Here is an 8,581-nt window from a genome sequence, read left to right as displayed (position 1 = left end):
CAATTCTTTCGGAATAGGGCCGTTGAGGTCTCTCTGGCTACTTCCTGCTGAACTGGGACGGCGAGGGGTATTGGGCCTCCCTCTCTTGCTAGTCTCAAGCCTCAGAGTCCTTACAGCGGTGTCCATCTAAGGGTGAGTGATATTTTCCATGGTTGGGTGTAGTTTTATATATCCTTTTTGGACTGACACGGCATGTTGTAGCTTGTTGACCTGGGCAGAGACAAAACAGGTTAGACAATTGATAATACACAGAGCAATCATAAGCAGCATCAATATGGTGATGACAGGGATTAGTAGGGGCATTAGCCAACTCCAAATTCCCTCTCACCTGAAGAAGGATTTCCCCAAAGAGAGATTGTAGCCACCCCAAGAACTCTCCAGCTCGTTCTTTGAAATCCTGTAGGATCTGAATGTTTTTCTTGAGGACTGTGAGACTTTCTTTAACTTGGTTGGAGGTATTTACCCTGAAACAACACGTCTCATTCAGGATGGCTCAAGTCCCTCCTTGTTCAGGGATTAGGAGGTCTATCTCCTGGCTATTTTGGAGTATAACCCCTGCCAAGCTGTGTTGCCTCTTTAGAGCTGTCCTGAGAAATCTTATGCCCAGAAACTTAATTTTGAGGGTGTTCATTAGAATGGCACTCATTTGTAGTCCTGAATAGGTACCCGAGATCTCCCAGGGGCTCCCAGGTGTATTGAGTGTCCTCTTCTGTTTTCTTCCATGGCTTGACTCATGAGTAGAGAATCCAGGAGTTGTGTCCTGGAACCTTCACTGCTGTGGGGGTAGAGAGTATTACAGGGTAGGGGCCCTTCCATGTGGGCTGGAGTTGAGCCTTTCGACCCATCTTTCCAGACTCTAATTAGGACTTGAGTCCCTGGAGCATACAGTGGTGGCTCTTTAGAATATTTGGGGTCCAGTTGACACCCCACAAGCATATACCTTGTTGGAATTGCCCAATGAGCAGGGTATAAGACCAGAGGATCTGAAGCTCTGGATCTAGGAAGAGGTCATTGACATAAACAAAGGTCTCCCATACAGCATCTCATAAGGACTAAGACCAACCTGTTCCTTAGAGGCAATATGGGTGTGGAGGAGAGCTATTGGTAAAACCTCCTTTCATCCCAGGGAGGTCTCTGGGGTTATCTTTTTTATCACTGATTTTAAGAATTGGTTGGCTCTTTCCACTTTTCCTGAAGACTGAGGCCTCCAGGCACAATGGAGATAATAAGTAATGCCCAATGCTTTAGAGACCCCTTGGGTGACCTTAGAAGTAAATGATGTCCCATTGTCATTTTGTAATGACTTGGGCAGACCAAATCTCAGAATGATTTCATGGAGCAGTTTTTTTTAGCACCTCCTCAGCTTTCTCAGTCTGGGTGGGAAAGCCTTTAATCCATCCTGTGAATGTATCTATCATGACTAATAGGTATTTATACCCTTGAGAAACTGGCATCAGGGTGAAGTCCATCTGCCAGATCTCTTCTGGGTAGGCCCCATATCATTGGATGGCCTGGGCCAGATGGGGTCTTCGAGCTCCTTGGGGGTTAATTGGCAAGTGCGACAAGAGGAGACCACTTGCCTTATAGTCATTTGGAGGCCTGTTCTCTGAAGGACCTTTCTGGTAATCTTTGGAGGGCCTTCTCCCCTAAATAAGTGGTGGCATGTAAGGAGTTAACCAAATTCCATTGGAGGTTCCAGGCAGAAAAAGGAGTCCCTCCTCTTGGAACCACCCCATATGATCTTGAAAGCCCTCACTCTTAGCTTTAAGAGTCTCACCTTCAGTATATGAAGGAGTTTTGGGCAAATTAGTCTGTGGAACTAAGGTGGCAACCCCTTTTAGGGCATTGTTCTGTAATTCTGCTCTCTTAGCTGCCTGATCAGCTACTTGGTTCCCTTGCGCCACTTCCATGCTTCCTTTTTGGTGTCCTTTATAGTGGGAGACTGAAACCTCAGCGAGCAGATGGACTGCCTCCAAGAGCCTAAGGGTTTGATTACCATATTTGATTGGGGACCCTCAGGTGGTCAAGTGGCCTCTTTCTTTCCAAATAGCAGCATGTGAATGTAGCACCAGAAAGGCACATTTGGAGTCAGTGTAAATGGCTACTTTTTTTCCTTTTCCCAGCTCTAAAGCTCGAGCCAGGGCTAAAAGCTCAGCTAATTGGGCTGAAGTAACTGGTGGCAAAGGTTTAGCCTCTATGGTCTCAAAATTGGAGACTATTGCATATCCAGCTCTTCTTTTTCCACCCAAGACAAACCTGCTTCCATCAATGTACCAAATTTCCTCAGGATTGGTCAGAGGATCTTCTGACAATCCCTTTCAGGGTTTTGTCCATGGTCCAAGGTTTCTAGGCAAGAGTGAAAGGAGAGAGAGCCCTCAGGGGTAGGCAGGAGGGTAGCTGGGTTAAGAACCTCACAAGGGGAGATATAGTCAGGCCTGGATTTTCCATCAGCACTACTTGATATCTGAGGATTCTTTGATCAGATATCCATAAATGGCCTCTCCCATTCAGGAGTTGTTTTATTTGATGGCTGGTAAAAATAGTTTGCCCCCAAGAGAGAGTTTTAAAGCATCTTTTATCAGGACTGTAATAGCTGCAAGATTTCAAAGGCAGAGAGAGAGATCCCTTCCCAATAAGCACGTAGGACACTCAGGAACCACTAGAAACTGATGGGAAAATATTTGTCCATTGCAGCAACAAAGAAGTGATCAGGTGAATCTTTTCGTAATTGTTTTTCCTGTAGCACTCAGAATGGTACAGGTTTGGGGGGAGAAGGCTCTGGAGCAGGAGGTCAGGACAGAGTAGGTGTCAACCAAGAAATTCTCGGACTTACCTGCCACATCCAGTTGCATGCTTGGCTCCAGCCCTGTAATGGTTATCTGTGACAGGCGGGCTGGTGGAGTGGGCTGCTTCAGTCCTGTTGAATCATCATGAGGGAAGGCTTGGTGCTTGACCTTGAGGCTCTTGGGTCCCTAGGGCAGAGTGCCGCCCAATGTCCCAACCATTGGCATTTGTAGGAAGCTGTTTTAAGAGACTTGCCATGGTTTGGACACTCTTTGGCCCAATGTCCCACCTGTCTACAGATTAGGCATTTGCCTCGTGCCTTGTCCTTCAAGGACTCGGGGTTTGCCATAGGGCTTCTCTGGAGGGCGGCCAGAATCTGGGCATGGCTTGTCTCTTTCCTTTTCTCCTTTTCCTGGGCGTTGGCTTTCCTCTCCTGTTCTCTGTTATAAAAGGTATTGGTGGCTATCTGGACCATTTCATCTAAAGAGGCAGCAGGGTCCTGCTGCCGTAGCTGTTGTAACTTTATCGTGATAGATAATGCACACTGGGACACGAATTTGTCCTTTAAAATCACTTGTCCCTTATAAGAGTCTAAGTCCAGATTGGTTAACTTTTGGAAGGCCTCTTTTAGACTTTCCAGAAAGGCAATAGGGTTCTCCTTGCACTCCTAAGTTATTGCTGAGACCAGGCACAGTCCCACAACTAATAAGCTTCTTTCTATTTCCATGGGTGCACTTCCTTAGGGGTGAGTCTTTCCGAAGCTTATCCTATCCAGTATTGTTGCAACCTGAGAGCCAGGCATCCCTGGCTCAGGATGCAGATCCCCATGCGGGTCGAGGCATGACAACCTCCTGGAGATTGAATCCCTGGGCAGGTGGAGGCATGTCGGCCTCCTGAGAATTGGGTCCCTGGGCAAGTTGAGGCATGTCGACCTCCTGGCACCCTTGGACTGTCGGATCCCTGAGCAGGCTGAGGTGTGACAACCTCCCAAGGACTAGACCCCTAAGCAGGTCGAGGCAGGTCAACCTCCTGGGACCCCCGGATTGGAGTTGGGCATCCCTAAGGTCTTCAGTGTGACCAGTGCTGCGTAGGATTAAGGGGTTGTAATCTTAACTCATTGCTGGCTTGTCCACCAGGGATAGGAATAGATATCATCATGTAAAGCAATGCAAGTCTGTGCCTTGAGACTGGGAACCTGGTGAAACAGCCATAAGACTTATCCCCTTATTGCTCTAAGGGAATGTAAGTCACTGATTTCCTCCCCTAGTCTTTCATAAGGGCAGTTTAGGGTGTCTCCAGTGGTAAACATTTCATTGTCACAGACCCAGTCTAGGTACTAACAGAAGGAATGACAAAGGAGCGGGTTATCTGGTCCTGTTTGGGGCATTAGGGGTATTTTAATAAGCAGGGTGGAACGATGTTGCCGACAAGGGGGCAGGGCCCTGATTGGAGGAGTTAGTAAGTGGCGTAAGAACAAATTGATAAGAGGCAACAAACCAGATGTTCACAAATGTGGGGTGGAGATTTGATCTGGGGGTATGTTTGTAACTTTAGGAGAAGGGTGGTAACCGTTTGGGCCCAAACGGCCTGCAGGGCTACTCCCAAAGTGGCAAACATTATCCCCAGAAGCCCAACTGCCCTTGGAAGGGATGCCACCAACAGATGACTTCTAGCAGGCATTGTGTGCCTGTCACCCACACTATTGGGTCCACTGAGAGGTGCTGTTGTCCCACATGTTGTAGGAAACATGGAAGATGAAGGCCTGAATATCTGGAGAGATTGGATATTACATAGCATTTCTCACCCAAGGGCCAGCTATTTTCTGGTTGTCCCTCCAGAAGATTGTAGAGCAACATTGTGGGCCTGGAGGGGGCTCAGGAAAAGATCATGAAACAGGAGGGAAGGGGGCAGGGCACAACTTTTGAAAGAATGACATAGCCCAAGGGCATAACATAAACTGATTAAAATCAAATGGGTCCAAGATGACAAGTCAAATTCAACTAAACCTTGATCCTCAATCTGCAAGCTAAATGATACACCCAGAGGTGCCAGGACAGTTCCAAGTCACTGTCAAAAGATGGAGGAGTGGGTGGTTCCCTAATGGAATGATCTTCCCACTAATTAGCATATGAAATCATCCAGCCCTCAAAAACTAACATCATATTCCATGGCCTCTCCTCTGTGATGGCCCACACTCTTGGCATGTGCTTCTCTCTGAATTTGAACAAATCCACCTCTTACCTATTGCTGTCTCTCTCACTGAATTTTTTGCAATGAGACATCAAGAGTTTGAGCTTCATTAGGTCCTAAAACCAGGCACTTTGGGTTTTGGCCAGGCTCAAGTCCCAGTAGAGAGGAGCTGAAGGACAGGAGGAAAAAGCAGTGGGAAAACGTACTGAGGAATCCCCTTCATAACCTGCTGGCTGCTGCTGCTAAGTCGCTTCAGTCGTGTCTGACTCTGTGTGACCCCATAGACAGCAGCCCACCAGGCTCCCCCATCCCTGTGATTCCCAAGGCAAGAACACTGGAGTGGGTTGCCATTTCCTTCTCCAATGCATGAAAATGAAAAGTGAAAGTGAAGTCGCTCAGTCATGTCCGACTCTTAGCAACCCCATGGACTGCACCCTACCAGGCTCCTCCATCCATGGGATTTTCCAGGCAAGAGTACTGGAGTGGGTTGCCATTGCCTTCTCCATCATAACCTGCTGGAAAATCTGCTAAATACCTGACCTGTGCTCACAGTTTTCACTGGCCTGATCCTTGGCACAAAGAAGATTAAGGACAGAAGAACCCCTACCCTCATGGGCAAACAGTTACTAAGGCACGGCAGATAGTAGAGGCTTTGGGACACCTTGGGGCACCCGCTGCCACTCATCTGTTCACAGGGGGTTCGAGGAAACAAGGAATGAGGTATTGTAAAGGAATTAAGATTTTGTTAGCCACGTGTTTTTCCAGCCACAGGGGCAAGAACTTCCTACCCCAACCGGAGGTCTCCTGGAACCTGAGACAGCCGTGTGAGCGTTCTGCTGAGTTTGTTTTTGCTGTCCTGGTTTCTTGCACGCTGGGCTTGTCACTTCCCCCGTGCTGGGTTTTCTTCACATCCAGCTTCCACCACAGGAGCTTTCGAGTTGGGCTTCTGCTGTGCTTGGTCTCCGTCTTGTGGGGACAGAGCTGAGGTTGTTTCAGCCAGGTTAAATCCCAGTCACAGCACTGTATCGGTGGAGTGTGTAATTTCTTTGGTTCTGTCTCACCGCAGCAAAGATTTGAAGTGATGGACGGACCAGTGTTACAGCTCAATTTTACTTGGCAAACAAAGGAAAATGTATCTTTGAGGCGTGAGGGCGGGCCAACCCAAAAGATGCGAAGAGAAGAGAAGCAACCCCCACCCCCCAATTTTGGCTCCTCTTTTTATATGTTTTTTCTCCTCCCCCTGAGCCTGCCCTATGTAAATTGGGCTAGCCAGGAGGGCTGTTTGTTTCACCTGAGGTCCATGCTCTGGCCCTTGGACCTTCATTTGTTTTATTTTCACAGGCTTTTCCCTTTGTCTTTTAGCCACCACCATTCTGGATTCCTTTTTCCTATTCTACCTACCTAACATTAATACACTGGAGAAGGCAATGGCACCCCACTCCAGTACTCTTGCCTGGAAAATCCCATGGATGGAGGAGCCTGGTAGGCTGCAGTCCATGGGGTCACTAAGAGTCAGACGCGACTGAGCGACTTCACTTTCACTCTTCGCTTTCATGCATTGGAGAAGGAAATGGCAACCCACTCCAGTGTTCTTGCCTGCAGAATCCCAGGACGGGGGAGCCTGGTGGGCTGCCGTCTATGGGGTCGCACAGAGTTGGACACGACTGAATCGACTTAGTAGCAGCAGCAGCAACATTAATACACATACTCTAGAAATCATATGGAATTCCTAAAATTCTGATAGGTCCTAGTAAATGACTGTCAGTCATTTTAGTAATTATCTTAAGTTGTTGTATGTCACAGCAGTAACCAAGTTTTTCAGTTGCATTATAATCATATGTTTAACCTTGACTTTTAAAGTCTTTTCTCATTTATAGACAGTTATCATTGTACTTTGGTTTTTGCAAAAAGTTTCATCCTTAAAGAAAATTCACAAAGTACTTCTTGACAAGTACAAATTTCTGATTAATATTCATATCATACTGCTGAACTGGGTAAGAAAGAATTCTAATGAAAACTGGATGGCTTCATATAACTGTTAACAGAAAATAAAGGTCAAGGATTAGTCATATAGGACTGGGTGAACTGAGTATGGTTATAATTTTTGTCTGAAATATTACTGCTGACACACCTTTGGAATGGCTTTCCTAACCTTGAGGTTTTTAAAGCTCAATCTGAGTCTTCACGACAGGTTCCAGCATAGCCAATTTAGAAGTCTCCATAGTCAATTAGCCAGACTTATTTTATGAACAAGTAAGTTTCAATTTGGCTATATTTGGTAGAAGTGAGGGTACCTTTAGAAAAAAATATTGTTTCAGTGAACACTGAATTCTAGTTTTGTTAATTGAGGTCTGTATTTACTAAGGAGACTAAGACTCACCTTCCAGATAATGCCTTATAAAGTTTAGTCATTAAAAAGACCCTCTGTTTCCAAAGTTTATCACAGTAATCTAACTTTGGAAGCAATCAACAATGCACCATGACCTGCAACCAGATTATGCATACTGGAAAAGACAAAGGACTTGGCCACTTTTGAAGGGACCTTATCAGGTCTCTGCTGAATGAACTGCAACTCCTGTTTCCAACACTTGACTTAGATAAGACCAGCACTACCAGGCCAGTTTGAGAAGATAATATCTGAAGTAGACAGCTAACCCAAAATGTCAGAGAAGGCCTGTATACTGACTACTCTGACAACTGCTCACAATTTTGCTAATGAGCCAACTGTATTTCTTGGGCTCAACCACATGCAAGTTTCAAATATCAATTCAAGTGCTGGATCTGTGGACAATTAACTACATCCAGTATTCCCAGGTTGCCTTGAAGGATTTCTCTTCTCCAAAATGGTCCCTAAACATTTTATTTTAAAATTAATTCTAGCACTGTGCAATATAAAGTTACCACCAATACCACTAAGTGATACCGTCTTATTTGTTAACTCATCTTATGACCCATGAAGTGTCAAATTTTTGTTCTGAACCATCTTCTTACTTCAAGTTTAGGGAAAATACAAGGAAAATGATTTGATTCAGGAGGATTTTGGCTTAAATCTTTGCTGATGATATTGCCACCACTATCAATTTAGCTTCTGGAACTTGTAAGTTGATATTTTCCTGCCTTTCAAGCTGTGTCACCTACTTATACTAAGATAATGTCTAAATGACTTGAAATTCTAGACCACATCTGCAGTTCTCTATAAAATCATCACGTCTGCAGTTCTCTATAAAATCACGGATATATACAACACACATGTGAGGAAAGTGGGCTTAAAAGGTTTATGGGACAACTTAGAATTGAATGTCAGTCCTTGCCAAACATCCTGCTAGTACAGTTCCCGGGAAAGGAGAGAATCGGACAATTAGAACTTGACATGGAGGGACGTGATAGACCCTAGGACAGGCAAGCAGTGACCCTGGTTTTGAGTGACCAAATGGTTGATCACCTAATACTTTCTAGTGAAAGATTACTTCGCACTTTCCCCCCATTGATCATTAAATTTCCTGTTTTATGGCAAGACAAGAAAAATTTAAACAATTTTTTCTCTGCCCTTTGGTAGCCTCTGTCCCCTCTACTGTGCATTGTGTATCTGCATTATGCATCCACCAAA

This window comes from Bos javanicus, chromosome 14 (assembly GCF_032452875.1).
Source record: "Bos javanicus breed banteng chromosome 14, ARS-OSU_banteng_1.0, whole genome shotgun sequence".
In the NCBI taxonomy this organism is placed as follows: Eukaryota; Metazoa; Chordata; class Mammalia; order Artiodactyla; family Bovidae; genus Bos; species Bos javanicus.
This window is presented reverse-complemented; position numbering follows the sequence as displayed.